Genomic DNA, 16,497 nt, shown 5'->3' with positions numbered 1-16,497 from the left:
GGCGATGGGAGAGGAGGCTGTTTATAGCCACTACTAAATGAACTCTGAATCGGCTGAGAAAAGAATGGGAATGGGGGGGAGCAAAGGGAAACTACTGCTACCTGCACCAGGCCCCAACCCCTCCCCTCAACCTCTCTCCCAACTTCCTTTCCCCATGCTCAGACTCAACGGGTTCCATGCCAGGCCCTAACCCCTTTTCCTCATCCTCCTCCTTTCCCTATGTCCAGCCCCAAGAAGCTCCATGTCACCTCCACCCTGCAATGCAGGGGCTGCACAGCCCAACCACCTTCAGGTCCTGGGAAGGAGGATTCTGGAAAGCCAGGGTTAAATCAGGGGGCTGGGGAATTTTGAAGGTGGAGTATATGCCAGAAGGAGTGCTTTTAAAGGGAGGATTAGGGATGCATCATAGTTTTGAGGCTGCGCAGAAGGAATTGAGTAAAACAAGGACATTGAGGTGCTGGAGTACATCCAGAGAAGAGCAACAGAGCTGGCGAAGGGTCTGGAGACCAAGTCCTGTGGGAAGTGTCTGAGGGAACTAGGGTTGTTTAGCCTAGAGAGAAGGCCGAGGGGAGACCTTATCACTGTCTACAAATGCGAGGTGCGTGCTACTGTCTCCTCCCAAATAACAAGAGACAAGACAAGAGGAAACAGCCTCAAGCTACACCAGGGGAGTTTTAGACTGGACATGGGGAAGAAATTCTTCACCAAAAGGGTTCTCAGGCGCTGGCAGAGGCTGCCCAGGGTGGTGGTAGAGTCACCACCCTTGGAGGGGTTTAAAAAACAGGCAGATGAAGTACTCAGGGATCTGGTTTAGCAGTGGACAGGTACAGCTGGATTCAATGATCAAAAAGGGCTTTTCAAACAAACGATCCATGATTCTTCTCCCAATCCGTGCCGCCCCCATCCCCATTTCCCTCAGGGCATTGGTCAGCTTTTCATCCACACTGCAGGAGGAGGAAGCAAACACACAAACACACACACACACACACAACCACGCAGAGGGACACACAAGATACACCATCACACCCAAGACACACACATGCAGGCACAATCACAGTCATGCACAATCACATACACGACATACACACGCAGACACAATCAGACAAGACAGTCACACATGAGATGCACAAGCAAACACACAAGACAATTGCGAACAAGAGATGCACAAAGACACACACACACCACACAGACAAGACAATCACACACATGCAGGTACAATCACACAGAAGAGACGCGCATGCGAGCACACACTCACACCATCACTCACAAGACAGACACATGTGTGCAGGTGGAATCACACATAAGAGACGCACATGCGAGCACACACACAGAGAGCACACACCAGTCACACAGCAGGGAGACACACACACACTCACATAGCACACACACTCACATTCACCTTCACACACCAGACACACATTCACACTCACTCTCACTCACACATCACACTCACTCTCTCACACCAGACACACTCACATTCACTCACACACCAGACACACTCACATTCACTCACCAGACATCACACACACATCAGACACACACTCACTCACACATCTCACACACACACTCACACATCTCACACACACACTCACACATCTCACACACACACTCACACATCTCACACACACTCACACACATCTCACACACACTCACACACTCACTCACACATCACACACACTCACACCACACACACTCAGACACACATTCACTCACACACCAGACACACACCCTCACTCACAGCACGCAGACACAGCACGCACACTCCCGTAGCACCCCCCCCCTCACAGCACACACGCAGCAGACTCACACACACCTTCACCCTCACCACCCCCCCCCTCACACTCGCACCCCCCCCCCCCCCCCACTCACCGCGCGCCCCGAGGCGGCCGAGGCGGAGGCGGCGGGGCCGGCGCGCGGCCTGTCCCTCAGCTCACTGGCGGGCGGCGGCGGCTGCCGCGGGCGGCTCCGTGCGCAGCGCGCGCCCCGCGCTCATCCCGCCGCTCGCTCGCTCGCTCGCCCTCCCCCCGCCCCCCCTCCCCGAACCCCCCACCCACCCACCCACCCACCTACCCAGCCCCGGCTCAGCTCCGCGCGGCGCCCGCGCGAGCTCCGCGGCCCCCCCGCCTCTCTCTCTCTCTCTCTCTCTCTCTCTAACCCCCCCTCTCTCCCTGCCTCTCTCCGCTCCCCCCTCTCCGTCTCCCGCAGGCACCGCACGCGCACTGCGCCGCCGCCTCCCCGCCCCGCGCAGGCGCCGCAGCCCCACTCACACCACCCCCCACATCCCTACTCCCCGCCTAGAGATACCCGGATGTCGGGGCTGGAAGGGGAGGGGCGGCCGCGGGAGGAGGCGAGGCGGTGTCGGCGCGGTTACTTCACCCTCCGTCCGGGCGGCGCGGCTGCGCCCGGCAACGGCGCGTGCGCAGGGAGGGGGTGTCAGCAGAGCCGAGAGGGGAGGGGCTGGGGGAGGAGGAGGGAACAGGGGAAGGGAGGAGGGAAGAGAGGAGGGAAGGAGGGAAGAGAGGAGGGAGGGAGAAGAGAAGAAAGGGAGGAGGGAAGGAGGGAAGAGAGGAAGGAAGGAGGGAAGAGAGGAAGGGAGGAGGGAAGAGAGGAAGGGAGGAGGGAAGAGAGGAAGGAGAGAGAATAGAAGAAAGGGAGGAGGGAAGAGAGGAAGGGAGGAGGGAAGAGAGGAAGGAAGGAGGGAAGAGAGGAAGGAAAGAGAAGAGAAGAAAGGGAGGAGGGAAGAGAGGAAGGGAGGAGGGAAGAGAGGAAGGAGAGAGAAGAGAAGAAAGGGAGGAGGGAAGAGAGGAAGGAAGGAGGGAAGAGAGGAAGGAGAGAGAAGAGAAGAAAGGGAGGAGGGAAGAGAGGAAGGAGGGAGAAGAGAAGAAAGGGAGGAGGAAAGAGAGGAAGGGAGGAGGGAAGAGGAAGGAAAGGGAAGGAGGGAAGAGGAAGGAAAGGGAAGGAGGGAAGACGAAGGAGGTGGGAAGGTGATAAGGAAAAAAAGAGAAGTGGGAGGGAAGGAAGGCAGGGAGGGAAGGAAAGGGAAAAGAGGAAGGAAGCAAGGAAAGAGGAAGGAGGAAGGAGAGGATGGAAGGAGGGAGGAGAGGATGGAAGGAGGGAAGAGGAAAGAAGGAGGGAGAAGAGAAGAAAGGGAGGAGGAAAGAGGAAGGAAGAAAGGAGGGAAGAGAGGAAGCAAGAAGGGAGGGAAGAGAGGAAGGAAGAAAGGAGGGAAGAGAGGAAGCAAGAAGGGAGGGAAAAGAGGAAGCAAGAAGGGAGGGAAGAGAGGAGGGAGAAAGGAGGCAAGTGGCAAGGTGATAGGGAAGCAAAGAGAAGAGGTGGGAGGGAAGGAAGGTAGGAGGGAGGGCAGGAAAGAGGAAAGGAGGGAGGTGAGTAGAGAGGAAGGAAGGAGGGAGAGAAGGAAGGGGAGAGGAAGAAAGGAGAGGAAGGAGGGAAGAAAGGAAGAAGGTGGGAAGGTGATAGGGAAGCAAAGAAGAGGTGGGAGGGAAGGAAGGAGGAAGGGTGGGAAGGAAGGAAGAGAAGGAGGGAAGCGAGTGAAGAGAAGAGAGAGGGAATCAAGGGAAAGGAGGAGGAGGGAAGAGGGAGGGAATCGAGGGAAGGGAGGGAGAGAAAGAGGGAAGGGAGCAGGGAGGAGAGAAGGAAGGAGAGAAGAAGGGAAGCAAAGAAGAAGTGATGAGAGGAGGGAGGGAAGCAAAGAGAGGTGAGAGGAAAGGATGGAGGGAGGCAGGGAAGGAAGGAAGGCTGAGGAAAAAACACCAAAGGAAGGAGGGAAGGATGGCTGAGGAAGAGTCATCCTGCTCGTGTCCCGTCCCCAAAGCCGTGGGCAGGCACAGGGCCACAGGGACACGCTGGCATAGGGACAGGGACACCCACCTAAAGCAGAGCCCTGCAGGCTTCCCTGCAGAAAGCACATCTGCTGGCAAAATCAGCAGTGAATTGCCAGTAATGAACATGTAATGGGATTAATAATCCCATGATTTTCAGCTGCCCTTTGATAAAGACTGCGCTGATGAAAAAAGGGATGGGAGCACGCTCAGGGAGTGACTCCCCCTGCCAGTCTGCAGGGAACAAGTTATGGGGATGAGTTGTTACAGAAACCTCTGTATTGTCTAAGAGGGGGAGCTGGGTGTGGTGGGACTGTTGGGAAGATGCTCAGATAGGCTCTGCTAGGAGCAGGGGTGCCCTGGGGAGGGGAGCGCTCTGTTCAGCTCATTCCAGAAAGCCAGGGTTAAATCAGGGAGCTGGGGATTTTTGAAGGTGGAGTGGATGCCAGAAGGAGTGCTTTTAAAGGGAGGATTAGGGATGCATTGTAGTTTTGAGGCTGTGCAGAAGGAATTGAGTAGAAAGGGAGAGATACTGAAGAGGGCTGGGGGAAGGTGAAGTGGGTACTTCAGGAAGGCTGTCTTCTTTAGATCACTTCCATCATTAACAGCAACGAGAGCAAGCAGCTCTATGTTAAGTCTCCCCTGAACTCAGTGTTTGGAAAGCTCTCATGTTGCTGGTTCTGTTCCCCTAAGCTGTTGTAGGTGACAGTAAGTGCAGCATCAGCCTGAGTGTGCCAGCGACCGAGGGCTGTGGTGCAGGCAAGACTGATAAACCCAGCAAAGCCCTACCTGGAGATACCTGAAGAAGCCGTAACAAATAAAACCTCATCGTTGTATGGCTTTCCTGTAATAAACTGACTGTGTTACACTGTAATTACAAAACCTCCAGTTTCCATTGCTGACTGTGACCGAAAGACACATTCAGAACTGATCTCACTGTCTTCCCCCTCATCACATTTGTCAGCGTGATAGTGAACAGCACTCAGTAGTGGTCAATGTTATGTTCACTATTCCACGCCTTTGAACGCAAGTTTTGTTGGTGGAGACAAACCTTTAGGGAGATTTAAATGCAAAGTAGTCTTAAAATATGTTGTGGGGGAGCAGAGCCTGTGCAGCGAGTTCCACAATGAAAGGGACATTTTGGAAGGTTATGGAGTAATTCCCATAATCTTTGTCAATGCAGTTTTGGATTTCCTTTTGGTGTCCAAAGGTAATTGGCTACAGTTTTGATATCCTGGCTTGTATCAGAAACAGCACGGCCAGCAGGACCAGGGAAGTCATCCATACCCTGTACTCTGTGTTGGTGAGGACACAGCTTGAATCCTGTGTTCAGTTTTGGGCCCCTCACTACAAGGAGGACATCGAGGGGCTAGAGCGTGTCCAGAAAAGAGCAATGAAGCTGATGAATGGTCTGGCTCCTCACAAGTCTGATGAGGAGCAGCTAGGGGAACTGGGGTCATTTGTTCTGGAGAAGAGGAGGCTGAGGGAGACCCTATCACTGTCTACACCTCCCTGAGAGGAGGTTGTAGTGAGGTGCATGCTGGTCTCTTCTCCCAAGTAACAAGGGATAGGATGAGAGTAAATGGCTTCAAATTGCACCGGGGGAGGTTCAGATTAGGTATCAGGAAAATTTCTTCACCAAAAGGGTTCTTGGGCACTGGCAGAGGCTGACCAGGGAGGTGGTTGATTCACCATGCCTGTGGAGGTACTTAAAAGATGGGTAGATGAGTTTAGTAGTGGACAGATACAGTTGAATTTGATGATCTCAAAGTTTTTTTTTCCAAACAAATGATTCCATGATTTTGTGATGCAGCTCAGATTTTAAAAACTGCATTTTTTCCCCTCGAAACTTCTCCACTATGCAAACAAGGTAGAGATTATGCAGAATTGTTCCTGCAGGCATGTGCCATGCTTATTTAACTTCTGCACTTAAACAAAAATTTAGTTTTTCACCCTCCTTTCCCTCCTAACATTTTGAATTATATACAATTGTGGATTTCATTTAGATTCTATTAAGTGCTACCCATAGGTGGGGTTTGTGTGTGTGTGTGTGTTTTTCTTTTAAATAAAAGTGAATGAAAACATGCCCTAGCTTATTTTGTGATGCCCTAGTTTTAAGCTGCAGGAACGTAACAACAGCAGAGAGTTTGCTGCTGTCATTTTCTATTTATATGTTTTTCTTGAGAAATCGGATGGAGTCAAATTACTACAGTATTTTCTTAGAGTGTAACTTTTATTCAGTTTTGCTTGGCCTGCTGTACTGGGAATGGCAATAAATATTTAGAAGAAATTCAAATGTCACATTTAATTAGGATCAAACAGCTATGTGTAACGTAACACTCGACTGTGCATATTGTTAGCTCATGAGACTACATCCCCCAGCACACAGCTCTTTATTTTCCCTTTAGCTGGAGATTAAGATGGGACACAGCTCATTGTGACCTGTAGTCGCTGGAGATATTAGCAACACAGTCAAGTAAAGAGAACCACTCCAAACCTCTTTCTGCATCATAAACCAAGAATCATATTTCACTGCAACAATAAATTTTTATTTGCATAATAATGCATATTTTAAATGCTGTGCTGTTCTACGGGGTATTTTTAGAGAATGTTATTTTTAGAGGATTTTTTTTCTGCTTCCTGTTACAGCTTCAGATGGGTGGTGTTTTTAAGAGTATTTTGTAAAAAAATCTGTCTCTAAATAAAGATATTTACCACCTGTGCATACTTGGTTACTGCATGCGGGGGAGGATGATTTTGTCCAGTGTTTTCATTGAAACTGTCAATTTAGAACATTCCACACTTTGAAGCTGTTCCCGATGACATCATTTCCCATAAAAGAGAATACGGGACTGCAGTTGCTACTCGGATCACATAGCAATTTAACTGCATTTTGGAATTGGTTTCCATTGCAGTGGCTGTATTCTGAACAGTCTACTGTAATGTCTGCATGTTGGTATTGCCTAATAATCCTTTTAACTCTTCTAGTTTTAATACCAGTTAAACTTACTCTGTTATATATTATATCATGAGATACAGGAATTTTGGCTGTATAATCTTTAAAAAGGGGACAAATACTAACTGTTGTGTGGCATGATTAAGATTTCTTGATCCCTAAGTGGAAAAGCTGTATTTTTTTCAGTGTCTCACATGTAGTTTATTCCAAAGGTCAGGAAAAGCAGAGCCCTTTGGTTTCATCTTCTGTTCTTACTTATTGTCCCTGTGTCTCTTATTGTCTAGCATGAATATTTGACATAGACGAGAAGTAATTTTTTCAAAGTTATTCTGCAGCCTAAAACCTGGTAGATTGTGGAGTCCAGTTTTGTTTTGAGTAGGATTATATCACCTAGTAACCCTCATCTAAATATTATATGTGTAATCAAGCTGTTGTCCAGGCTGCCTTGGTTCAGCGGAGACAGGCAGGCACCTTCCTATGATCAGTACTCCCATGCTCCCCTGGGTACCCAAAACAGGTTGGGTGAGTTGCCTTCTGAAGGTGCCCTTTTCTCTCCTGTAGTTTCAGTGACTACAGAAAAAGCTGTGACAAACACCTAGACTGGACATTTAATTTTGATATGGCTAAAATTCATTAATTACCTGTGGTCCTTAGAGGTTATCTAACAGAAATCCTCATATTAATGATATGTGTGGCCTCTAACAGTGCGATCATGAACTTGCCAGAACTTTACACTTGGATTGTGCAGTCCTGATGCCCTGCTCCATCTCTCCTCCAGTGGGCTGTCCCTATTTTTGGAATCTAAAAGCCAGCTTGATGACTGTGCTGCAGGCTTTACGTTTCCTTGGTGCTATTCCTGCAACACCCTGGTGTGATGACATCTGTAGGTATCCACTTAGGCAGCTGTGCCATTGGGAACTGCAGGATTGTAGCTATGATTAATAACCACGTGATGTTTACTTCATCAGAAGTGCACACCTAGGGTGTATCCTGTGTTCGAACTGAATTTATCTGAAAGATGTCACAAAGGCTTTGGATGGACTTTTGAAGAACATGGAATGCTGACATCCCGCATTCCTGAAATGTAGCCGTTCTGATAATATTTGCTTTCTTCTAGCATCTTGAAAAAAGTGCTACATGAATTCCTGTGCTTCAGCCCCTCTGAGGTGAGATTTATGCTCACCTGATAGCTTCTTAAAACAATATTCAAACAGTCAGGACTTTGCTTAAAAACAAATGCCAGTCATTTTCAATCTACAAAATTAGTTGTGAAATTATTAGGGCATCACAAAATGCTTTTCTTATTCAAGCGGGAAGAGTATTTGCTGATGGAAGGAACCTGCAATTCAGGAAAACTAGCAAACTGAAAGTGTAGTAAAGACCTAATTATCAATAGAGGGAAAATTATTTTGCACTGAAAATGAATATAAAGCTTAATTTGAGAATATTGTTATTTTGTTCCACCATTTTTCTCCTACTTTTTTGTATGTGAAATATGGGAAAAGCATGAGACCTCCCCGTCTCTATAGAAGTCCAAAACTGACACAAAAGTAAGCAGACCAACATTCAGGCAGCTCAGGAAGGTAAATGCAGTTTGTCCAGGTTTTCAAAGCTCATCTGCAACTCACAGGCAATTCATGTAGTTCCTTCTATCGGTAGCAAAATGTCACTGAAGACCTGGTAGCCAGGAAAATTTGCTTTTCACTTGAAACACAGAAATTAAAAAAGAATGTCAGTATATTCTACAAGCATTTTAAAGAAAATGAAGACTGATGTGAAAAAAAAATTGATATCGAATATTGATTTTCAATGTTGAATATTGATTTTCCCTCCTCCCTGTCCTCCTTAAGAATCTCAGCTGCCTCAGTGATCTTGCTAGAAAGCCTGCATGTTCTGAACCTGTTGTATAAAAAGTGACAAAACAGACATGTATGATGCCTGAAGAAGTGTTGGTGTGGCATTGCAGGGTATGCTGATTCATTTTGGCCCCTGTGCTCTCTACTGGATTCATGATCACAGAAGCACAGAATCACTAGGTTGGAAAGGACCCACTGGATCATCGAGTCCAACCATTCCTATCGATCACTAAGCCCTGCCCCTCAGCACCTCGTCCACCCGTCTTTTAAATGCCTCCAGGGAAGGTGAATCAACTACCTCCCTCAGCAGCCTCTGCCAGTGCCCAATGACCCTTTCCGTGAAAAATTTTTTCCTGATGTCAAACCTGAACCTCCCCTGGCGGAGCTTGAGGCCATTCCCTCTTGTCCTGTCCCCTGTCACTTGGGAGAAGAGGCGAGCACCCTCCTCTCCACAACCTCCTTTCAGGTAGTTGTAAAGAGCAATGAGGTCTCGCCTCAGCCTCCTCTTCTCCAGGCTAAACACCCCCAGCTCTCTCAGCCGCTCCTCATAAGGCCTGTTCTCCAGCCCCTTCACCAGCTTCGTGGCTCTTCTCTGGACTTGCTCCAGAGCCTCAACATCCTTCTTGTGGTGAGGGGCCCAGAACTGAACACAGGATTCGAGGTACAGTGCAAACAGTCTCACTGGCACCATCTGCATTACTGTTCAGTACAGAAACCATGAAACAGCTTAAATCAACATGAGTAAAAACTTAAATCAATTTGAGGTGTTCTAAAGGCTGGGTGGAATTCACATACGACAGGACTACAGCACAGATACCTTTCCATGGTTCTTTCATAGAATCACAGAATCATAGAATCATAGAATAGCTTGGGTACGAAGGGACCTTAAAGATCATCCAGCTCCAACCCCCCCTGCCATGGGCAGGGACATCCCACTAGATCAGGCTGCCCAAGGCCCCATCCAACCTGGCCTTGAACCCCTCCAGGGATGGGGTGCATGTGGATGTCCATACATGAAGGGGATGCACCTTATGTAGTCTTCATCTGTCAGGAATGAAAGCTTACAATGCCTTTGTGTTCAATTGCCAAAAGCTTAATTTTTTTGACAAGATCTTCTGCTATAAGAAATAAGGAATGACAGATAGGCTTTATCCTATTCTGTTCATTAGGTGGTTCTTCTACTTTAAAAATGCAAGGGTGTATTTAAGTTGCTGTTTCCATTTGCTATTTGTAGTCCATGTAGAAAGGCCTGTATCCTCACTGCAGTGACCTCAGTGCTACAGGATCAAACCTGTAGTCATTAGCAGGCTGTAAAAACGGCTGTCATCCCAACCGCATTTAATGGGCTTGCCTACAACTGTCAGTTGTTTAACCTAAAAATTAGCTTAGCCATCACAGCTAAAATTACATGTCAGACTGTTGATGTCTAAGAATACTTCATACTGAGTCATCAAGAGTCTCATGATGCTCTTAAGGGTTTTGTAATTATTAACATTCAAGCAAGAGATTCTGAAATTCGATAAAGACTGGAATATCCAGATGTAAAGGAGATTAGTTCTGATGAGAGGATAAGATTAAAACTCTGTAAACTCTGTGCTTGTGTTACTAGTCCTTTTCTTTAAATAGCCGGATCTGGTCACCTTTGTACAACCAAAGACAACTTACTTCTTGCTGCATTCATTCATTTAAGTCCATCCAATCAGTTGTCTCTTTTAACAACACTTTTAGCTGGGACGCATCTGAGGAACAAGTTTTTTTTTGTGTTAATTGAATAGTTAAACTAAAAGCAACATGTCAGAATCAAATAGCCATGGTATGGAGATACCTGAAATCCGAACACTGCTTAGTATTTTGCAAAACAAGTGTTACACAGTACCAGGGATTCTGGAGTGTCTGGGATTTAAAGGATAATCCTATTCTGGAACTGGATTTTGCCATTTATGCCTTTTTTTTTTTTTTTTGGCTTGACAACAGAACTGAAGTTCAAATTTAGCTTCACGACATAGGTGCTGATGTGGTTTGACTGAAAGAGGTAAAGACATTGTTTCATGTTTGCTGGCATAAGGGACATGATAAAAATGGATATGAGATCTGTTGCCTTCGGGGGGCGTTGCCTCCCGAGGCGTGGCGACCTGGTTCAGGAACGACACGGTGACCAAACCCAGGTCACTCGGTCCATAAGCTCACAGACACCAATGTGGTGGACGGCAAATGGCGTTTATTGATACGTAACACAGCCTTATATAGCCTGGGCTTACGACGTCACTTCCGTCTGCTTACATCATGAACTAATACGCAATTGGCTACCCGGGAGGGGGTCCTACCTTCCCGTACATCGCGAGATCTTCCGACCGCCGGGCCCTAGCTACCCACATTTCCCCCCTCCCTATGCTTAACGAAATAGCCAAAAATTATAAAATATAAAAATCTTAGCAAATATAAAATCTTAACAAGTCTCAAATGTAACATCAAAAGTCTGAATTTAAAATATAAAGTCTAAAACGTGTAAACAACAGTTTCATAGTAACAAACACTTTGCACACTTGGGCCCATGGTAACTTAAATGTAACTGGGTGTAGCGCTAACCCAATACCTTCTTAAAGCAGCTGCTGGTATTCTACAAACATAATTTTAACCTTCGCTGGCCAGCTCTTAACAAACGACGCAAGCTTACTCAATACACAGGGTCTAAAGACCAATACCAATATGATTATTACAATCAGTTCTAGAATCAAAATTACACAAACAGATAGCAGCCCCTTCCCATAGAGGCTACGTCGCTGTTGTTTGGATTCCGCCGGTGCGGTACTCCCAGGTGCGGACAGGATGCTTGTCGACTTGTCGTCTTCTCCTGTCACCAGGGCGTACGGGTTACAAGGGCATCTGATAATCTGATCCTGTGGATAGAAACTCACAGTTTTCGTTAGCTTTGTCGTGTAAGTCCGGTTTAATAGACTTAAGCGGACACCACTTAATTTTACCATCTTTCTTGATAGCAGCATACCCTCGCCCTGTCAGGACTAGCCTCCACCCTTGTTCCCATTCTCCCAGCTCATTTCTAATTGTGACCAACGGGCCTTCCTCTAACGCTCGGGTGGCCCAATGTTTTTGGGTTGGGCTATTCACCTCTTCCCCCCGGGGGAACTGATTTAGTGCTAGCAGAGCAGTCGCTAGCAGGCGTGCTTGGTTTCCCGGGGGAATGGCATTGACAAAGCCTTCCGTTTTTGCTAATATTTCTAATTTAGATTTCAGCGTTTGATTTGCTCGTTCGACTATGGCTTGTCCTGTGCTATTATACGGGATGCCGTGTATTAAGGTGATACCCCACTTCCAAGCAAATGCCTGGACTGATTTGGAGACAAAGTTCGGACCATTGTCCGTTTTGATCTGATTAGGGATGCCAAGCCATGCCATAGCCGTCAGCCAATGTTGGATGGTCGCTTTGGAGTCGGTCTTAAGGTGTTGTGTAGCTACAATGACTCCGCTATATGTGTCTACGGTTACTGCTAGCCATGCTCGAGGTTTCAGCAACTGACAGAGCGTGAAATCCGTCTGCCACACCTCGGAGGCCTTAAGGCCTCTGGGGTTGACTCCACTGGACCACAATGGTGCTTTCTGACAGTGGGGACACGTGGCTACTATGTGTTTCGCGTCAGTAACTGAAATCCCACACCTCTTTGCTAGCGCTTTAGCTCCAATATGGAGAGACTCATGCAGCTGACGGGCATCTCTTAGCGTCCACAGCCCTTTCGCTGCGGCGTCTGCTTTGTCATTACCAGTTTGGAAGAACCCTTTGATTGGGTTATGGCTATTGACGTGGATGACCGATATGGTACCTTTTTGGGAAAAAAGTGCTTCTTCCAACATTAAAGCTGCTGTGGATGTTGACACGCCAGGCCCCGACATGGCTAAGCAAAGCTTGGCCACGAACATCGAGTCAGTCACTATGTTGAGGTGTTCCATTGGGAACAGTCCGCACGCTAGTACTACGGCCGTCACTTCTAGTTGCTGGACTGAAAGCGCACGATCGGTCATTTTAATGCAGTGCCATTCTTCATCCGATTGCCATACTGCTGCTGCAGTTGAGGTCACTGAGGATGCGTCTGTGAAGATCGTTGGTCCTTGTTGGGGTCGGTCCATGATTTTCCGTGGGAGGTCGATGTCGACAATTGCCAGCATCTGAGTCCAGGGGGGCTTTGTAGCATACCGGACTTCTCCGCCAAATCCGACAAGGGCTATGGCCAGATACTCTGACATCGCTACCGATTGCGTTGGGAGCTGTTTGCGGAAGGGTAGGTATATCCTGGCGGGTTCAATTCCTAGGTGTCTTAGGGCGAGTTTTCTGCCTTTCATGATGAGGTTACCAAGGCACTCGATTCCTGGAGAGAATGCACGTGACGGTTTTCCTAGGACTATCCATTGTATAGGTTGAGCTTTATCAGGGGGGCCCAGGGCTAGTGCCCCTACTCCCCCTCTTTCCGTGAAATGTACATACAGGTCAAGTGGTAAATTCGGGTTCCATCTGGCAAGTGTGCTTGACGATACCTGTTGTTCAATGAAGTCGAGAGAGTTCATTGCTTCCGTCGTCAGTGTTTTTTGCTCCCATGGATGCTTTCCTTTTAGAAGATCATGCAGAGGGGCCATGGTTTCAGGAGGGATCAGGACGATATTACGGAGCCATTGCAAAGACCCCACTAGCTGCTGCATATCATGGAGTGTTTTGATGCGTCGACAGATTTTTATTTGGGGGGGGGTCACATAAGAACTTGTGATCCCCACTCCCAAAAAACTGACACATGGCCCTCTCTTAATTTTCGCGCTCGCAATCTCGAACCCGTTTATTTTTAGAGTTTCTGAGACTGTCGACACTAGCTGATCCACCTGACTTTCTGATGGTGCAGCGATCAGAATATCGTCCATGTATTGAATGATTGTCACGGTCGGGTCACTGCACCGGACCGGTGCTAACGCTCGATCCACCGTAATTTGGCAAATAGTAGGCGAGTTGATCATTCCCTGAGGCAGCACTTTCCACTGAAAGCGCAAGTTGGGGCGTTGGCTATTCGGGAACACGACAGAAAAAGCAAACCGCTCCTTATCTGCCTCGTGTAGAGGTATCGAGAAAAAACAGTCCTTAATATCAAGGACAGCACAAGGTTGTCCTTCCGGCATCATAGAGTTCATGGGCAACAACGTTTGGACAGGACCCATTGGTTGAATTTTCTTCTTCACTGCCAGGGCCATCCTGGGGTTTCACCCCCAGAGGGTTGTCCTTGCTGTCCCTGAAATAAGGGCAGGTTCGACTGGACCGCTGGTTGGATCATAAAGTTGGTTGCTTCTCGGGGGGGGCTGCAGGTTCGGGGGCGCTTCGCCCCATTCGGGGTTGGCAAGTTGGGCTGCCTGGTGTCCCAAGTGGGAAAGGGCCGTGCGTGGCCCAGGTGCCCTCTCCCCCTCCTGTTTCCCTGAGTTTTAGATCTGCATTCCTTGGCAAAGTGCCCTTGCTTCCCGCAGACCCAACACGGTCCTCTGGGTCGATTCCAGCGCAGGGGGAATGCTGTTGGCAAGTCATTAAACCGAGGGCAGTTAGTTACAATGTGACCCACCTGGCCACATTTAGAGCATGCCATCACTTTGGCTATTGCAGTGCTAACGGCCATCTGGATTGGGGCTAGATGCTCTTCCTTCACGACATGCTTGATCATGTCTGCGATACTTGACCCCACCGGCAATGACCGCAGAATTTCTTTGGTTGTCAAGTTGCACTGCTGACGCAAGCATTCTGCTACCACCGGGCCTTTTGCTTCCGCAGGCAGGCTCGAAGAGTCGACTGCTGCCTGGAGACGGTCCACGAATTGTGTGAAACTCTCACTTTCACTTTGTTTTATCGTGGACCATGGTGATGGCTTGGCGATGACTCTAGAAGCTGTGCGAATGGCTTCTCTGGCCGCACGGGTAGTTGCCATGACTTCATGGGCCCGCAGGCCCTGAGCTTGCGCCTGAGGGGTGATCATGGTTGGGTCTGTTCCCATGAGCCGCTGCAGGCTGGAGCCGTGCAGTGGGTGATCTGCCCCAGCTACTTGGGCCAGCTGCTTCACGCAGTTGTCCTCCCATTCTTGTTTGAACACAATCATCCCTGCCCCGTCGAATATTAATCTGCAAGCTTGTTTTATATCAAAGGGCAGCATATCATCTCCACCGAAAACGCTGTCTATGAGGGTGGAGACCATGGCAGAATTAAGTCCTTTATCTGCAATTGCTTTAACAATTGCTTGTATGTCCTTAGGGTTTATTGGTGAGTGGACCCTCTGTCCCCCGTCTGTGACCCGGACCGGGAATGCCAGTGTGGCTGATGGGGCCCAATCGGCACATGCCATCTTTATTTTTCTCCAATCCGTGAGAGGGATTTGTCCCCCTCTCGGCTTTTCTTTAATTTGAGTGGGGATGTGTCGGCTTTTAACTCTATGCACCCCCACTTCCTCCTCCTCTGAGCTCGAGTCGGTTGTGGACCACCCGCCCGGACTAGTGTCCGAGCCGGGGTCAGAACTCGACTGACCGGCCACTTCCGGGCCCCGATCTCCTTTTGTTGGGCCCCAGCCCCGCCCGCCTCCCTTGCGGGTGGGGCCACTCCCTCCCCCTGGCTCGCCCCGCCTGCTGCTCGGAGCAGACGGGCGCTGACTGGCTCTCCGCCCCTCGCGGGCACCACCCTTCTCTTTTATGTTCTCCTCCCCCTCACGCTTGCACGCGCCATTCAATTCCAGCGCTACCTCCCTGTTCCCGCCGCGAGCGTTCTCACCCCGCCTTTCCCGCTCGGCGCCATCTTGGGCCGCATAAGGTGGCGGTTTCTCCGAGATTGCCTCGGGCTCCGCTTTTCCAGCGGCGCCCCTGGCCTCCTCGGCCAACCCGCCCCAGAAGGATTCCGCTCGTTTCTGTCCCTCCGTAAGCGGGCCGGGGTTTGAGGATTGAGGGGACGCATCCCCCTCTCGCAAACATTTAGATTCTGCATAATCATCACCACGTGGGGGGTGCACAGTCCGCGGGGCCGCCCCGACCCCCAATCCCGGGGTGGCCGACAAACAGTCCCTTGCCGCCCCCCAGGTCTCCTGCTCCTCCATGGCCTCCTGCAGGGCCTGTACAACTTTCCCCCACGACTTAAGGCTTTTCCCACAACCCGAGAACATCGCCTCCTCGGCTAACGCTTTGGTGCATTCATCCCGCACCTCGGGGTGGAGAATATCCACCGGCTGGTCAATGACCCCAAGCTCTAAAAGCCTCGCAATGGCGAGAATAAAATCTTTAGGCTTACACTCTGTCTTATATAATTGCGATACGACCTTCACAAGGGCTTCCATCTTCCTTGCGGGTCCGGGAGCGTCCTCCCCGCCGGGCTGGTCCAGCCGCACCGGCCGTCGTTCACCCGATTCCAAGCGACTTCCCGATTCCCGGAGCTCCTCCCCGGTTCCCGGGTTTCGGCACCACTTGTTGCCTTCGGGGGGCGTTGCCTCCGGAGGCGTGGCGACCTGGTTCAGGAACGACACGGTGACCAAACCCAGGTCACTCGGTCCATCAGCTCACAGACACCAATGTGGTGGACGGCAAATGGCGTTTATTGATACGTAACACAGCCTTATATAGCCTGGGCTTACGACGTCACTTCCGTCTGCTTACATCATGAACTAATACGCAATTGGCTACCCGGGAGGGGGTCCTACCTTCCCGTACATCGCGAGATCTTCCGACCGCCGGGCCCTAGCTACCCACAGAGATCACAAGTTACATGTGATGGTTTTCTTAGGAAAGCAAAACAAGTACAAATGTGGATTTTTAGCATTCTTATGACAACACCTGC

General features: G+C 49.3%; 1 protein-coding gene across 5 annotated transcripts in view; it reads right to left on the bottom strand.

The window, feature by feature from the left end:
• Positions 1–1,957, bottom strand: part of PPM1A (protein phosphatase, Mg2+/Mn2+ dependent 1A) — a 31,022-nt gene extending 29,065 nt beyond the window's left edge. For all 5 annotated transcript variants that reach the window (XM_069856892.1, XM_069856894.1, XM_069856891.1 and 2 more), the window contains exon 1: positions 1,870–1,957. The gene's annotated coding sequence lies outside the window, so the exon portion shown is untranslated. The remainder of the gene's footprint in view (positions 1–1,869) is intronic.
• Between the last annotated feature and the right edge of the window lie 14,540 nt (positions 1,958–16,497).

This window comes from Phaenicophaeus curvirostris, chromosome 5 (genome assembly GCF_032191515.1).
Source record: "Phaenicophaeus curvirostris isolate KB17595 chromosome 5, BPBGC_Pcur_1.0, whole genome shotgun sequence".
Lineage (NCBI taxonomy): Eukaryota > Metazoa > Chordata > Aves > Cuculiformes > Cuculidae > Phaenicophaeus > Phaenicophaeus curvirostris.
The sequence above is the reverse complement of the archived record's forward strand: the minus strand, read 5'-3'. Positions and strand labels throughout refer to the sequence as shown.